This window comes from Lagenorhynchus albirostris, chromosome 2 (genome assembly GCF_949774975.1).
Source record: "Lagenorhynchus albirostris chromosome 2, mLagAlb1.1, whole genome shotgun sequence".
NCBI classification, from domain to species: domain Eukaryota; kingdom Metazoa; phylum Chordata; class Mammalia; order Artiodactyla; family Delphinidae; genus Lagenorhynchus; species Lagenorhynchus albirostris.
In genome coordinates, this window is record NC_083096.1 from 140469702 (window position 1) to 140473616 (window position 3915).

A 3915-nucleotide genomic window follows, 5' to 3' on the forward strand; every position below is an offset into this window, starting at 1 on the left:
CCCCAACAGGGCATGGTCAGCTCTCTCCTCTCATCCTCCCTTATCTCCCACCAGTGCCCCACAGTCATGCTACAGACTGTCTAATATCATCTCCCACGATTGTCTTTGATCCCTCCAAGGGTTTTAGGCTAAGGTAGGGCAAAGGGCCATACGCCATTTGACGATGACAAGACTGAAACCAGAGAGAAACAGGACCTTCCCGGGGGGCCTGCCTCCAGCCTGTGGTGGAAATGGATTACCAGGACAGTGGGTCTTCTTCCAGGCCCCCCCCCCAATATCCTTCTGACATCCCAATATAGCATTTAAGCCGTGAGCTGGGCTCACGGGCCCCAGGCTGGCAGGCACATGGTCGCGGTTGGTAGAGCATCCACCCTGCACTGCTGAGCTGAAGGTGAGAGGCGTCAGGCCTCGGGAACACACACAGAACAGTCACCCCAGGTCATCCAAGCATGGACTTTGCCCCTTCCCAACCACGTGACCTTGGGCAAGTCACTTCCTTCTCCGATTCTCAACTTTCTTACCCATAAAATAAATCCCGTAATCTCTTTATCTCCAGACTGCTGTGGAGATTAAATGAGCTAATTTAGGTATGCTCCTGGAACATAGCAGAAGTACAACAAGAGGTCATTCCTAGCCCTTGGAAAGGGACCTTACAGAGGGTCCAGGGGCAGAGATTGTGTGTCATTCACTCCTGGTGCAGTACGTGGCACATAGTATATGCTCAGCAAATATTTGTTGAATGACAAGTGAATGAATAAATGAATCTAACCCAGCTTCCCAGTAATGCATAAATCTTCAAAGAGAATCATGTTCGAATCCTAGCCCTGCTGCTTCCTAGATGGTGGCCTTGGGCAAGTTACCCTCGCTAAGCTTCAATTTCCTTGTCTGTGACACGTGACTGCAGTCTCCTGGTGGAGCTGTTTTGAGGAGTGAGTGACATGTGACTGTGTCCACTACCACATCCTATGTGCTGGGGAGGCCCTGCAACCAGCCCCAGGGCTGCTCAGGTGTTCTCAGGTTCTCGCAGCATGAGAGCCTTGGCTCTGGGACTTATGGAGGAATAACCACAGGATATAGGCCAAGGTTCACTGGGCTGGGAGTTCCGGCTGCCAGGCAGCTCCGAACAGGCCAGAGTGAGTCAGCTCTGCAGCAAGGCAGCCTGCTCTAATCAGCCCAAAGCCTTCCCATCACAGCAACTTACTGATCACAGCAATTAACTCTCTCTTGTAGGTACGATTGCAATCCTCTCCAACCCCTATTATACAGAAGAAGAAATTAAGGCTCAGACAGGGAGAGTAAGTTGCCCTGGTCACATCTAGTGAGCATCACACAGCAGATACAAAGCTCATAACTAAGTTTGCAAGAGTTTCTAACCCATCCTCTAGAGCCATCTATTATGTCAATAAAGTCAAATCAAGTTTCGTAGCCAGGATTCAGGCCTCTGTGATGGGGCTGTGGCTGCTGCCTTATGTCCTCATCTGCGGTCATCTCTTCCGCATGCTCTGTAAGCTGCAGCCATATGGGGCTACTCTGTCCCTAGGCATACCCTGCCCTGGCAAAGATCTAGCCTTTTCATGTGCCTTTCCTGCTGCTGAAATGCACCAGCAACCTAACCTCCCCATCCAACTCCTACTAATCTTCTCAGAGTCAGACCAAAAGCCAAAGCCACCCATTAGGATGGCCATTATAAAAACAAACAAACAAAAACAGAAACAAATTACAAGTGCTGGTAAGGATATAGAGAAATTGGAACACTTGTGTATTGTTGGCGGGAATATAAAATGGTGCAGCTCCTGTGGAAAAAAAAGTATAGCAGTTTTTCAAAAAAATAAACATAGAATTACCATATGACCCAGCAATTCCACTTCTGGGCATACAGCTAAAAGAAGTGAAAGCAGGGACTCAAACAGATATTTGTACACCCATGTTCATAGCAGCATTGTTCCCAACAGCTAAAATGTGGAAACAACCCAAATGTCCACTGATGAATGAATGGATAAACAAAATGTGGTATATACATACAATGGAATATTACTTAACCTTAAAAAGGAAGGAAATTTTGACACAAGTTACTACATGGATGAACCTTGACATTCTGCTAAGTGAAATAAGCCAGACACAAAAGAATAAGTATTGTATTATTATTCCACTCATATGAGATACATAAAGTAGTCAAATTCACAGAGACAGACACCAGAACGATGGTTGCCAGGGCTAGGGGAAGGAGGGCATGGAGAGTTGTTTAATGGGTACAAAGTTTCAGTTTGGGAAGATGAAAAAGTTCTGCTGATGGATGGTAGTGATGGCTGCACGACGTGAATATACTTAATGCTACTGAACTGTACAGTTAAAATGGTAAATTTTATGTAAAGTATATGTTATGACAATAAAAAGGGGGGGGGGGGAAAGCTGAACTCCCTGGAAATCTGTCTCTGATCCTCCCAAGCAGGTCAAGAGCCCAAGTTTCATCTCATGATCACCAGCAATTTATAGTAACAATTTTTAATTAAAAGTTATTAAATTTTACATTTAAAATTACAGGTGAGGGATTTCCCTGGTGGTGCAGTGGTTAAGAATCCGCCTGCTGATGCAGGGGACACGGGTTCGATCCCTGGTCCAGGAAGATCCCACATGCCGTGGAGCAACTAAGCCCGTGCGCCACAACTACTGAGCCCACAAGCTACAACTACCGAAGCCCACGCACCTAGAGCCCGTGCTCCGCAACAAGAGAAGCCACTGCAATGAGCAGCCCGTGCACCGCAACGAAGAGTAGCCCCCGCTCCCCGCAACTAGAGAAAGCCCGCGCACAGCAAGGAAGACCCAATGCAGCCAAAAATTAATAAATAAATAGATAAATAAAATAAAATTACAAGTGAAAAATATCTCCAGAATGTTGTTTTAATTTACCTTTTTATTGCTCAAGTCAAATATTTTTTCCAAGTTTACAAATTGGCTCTATTTCCTCTTCTGAAAATCCTGGTGTGTTTTTCAAGAAAATAAAGCAACAGGGTCTCAGGAGCCCAGCCCCAGATGGAATGAGGGGTGGGAGGGACTCAGAAGTTCAGACCTGGGACTTCCTTGGTGGTCCAATGGGTAAGACTCTGTGCTCCCAATGCAGGGGGCCAAGGGTTCCATCCCTGGTGGGGGAACTAGATCCTGCATGCATGCTGCAACTAAGAAGTCCACATGCCGCAACTAAAAAAAAAAAAAAAATCCCACATGCTGCAACTAACACTGGCGCAGCCTAAATAAATAAATAAATATTTTAAAAAAGAAGAAGTTCAGACCTGCTACAAAATCCAAGTCCTGGAGGACTAGCAGCTTTGCATCAGGGAGTACAGCCCAATCTTCTGGAGGATAGGGGACTGATGCCAGGCCTGGGGGAACGCTGGCAAGAGCAAGACAATTGGGCCACAGGTGGAACGCAGACTGAGTGGGAGCTGCTAGTTATCCAGAGTGATTAGAACCAGCACCTGGAGCCCCGTCTTTCCACTGGGGCCGACTGCAGGGCAGAGAGGAGGCAGAGAAATCCCAAGTGGGGAAGCCTGCTAAATAATGACCAAAGGAAGAGCTGCAGGAGGGGGCAGGCTCCATTCAGAGGAAGCAGAACACTGAGGGACTGTGGCGGGGATGGGAGAGCAGCAGGACTGAGGTGGCTTGGGTGCTGCGTTGGAAGGGCCAGGCCTGACTCTCCTGTTCAGTGAGCTCGCACAGGGTGGAGCAGTGCTTAAGGAGGAAGGGCCTGGCTTTTGGGGGTTCAGCAAACTGGGCTCCCAGGCCTGCTCGGTCACACCCAGTTCTGTGACCTGGGCAAGTCCTTTTCCTCGTCTGAGCTTCAGTTTCCTCATCTCCTGAGCAGAGAGAGTAAAAGCACGCCTTTTGCCATGCACCGGGGGTTACACGCCCCGCGTTTGG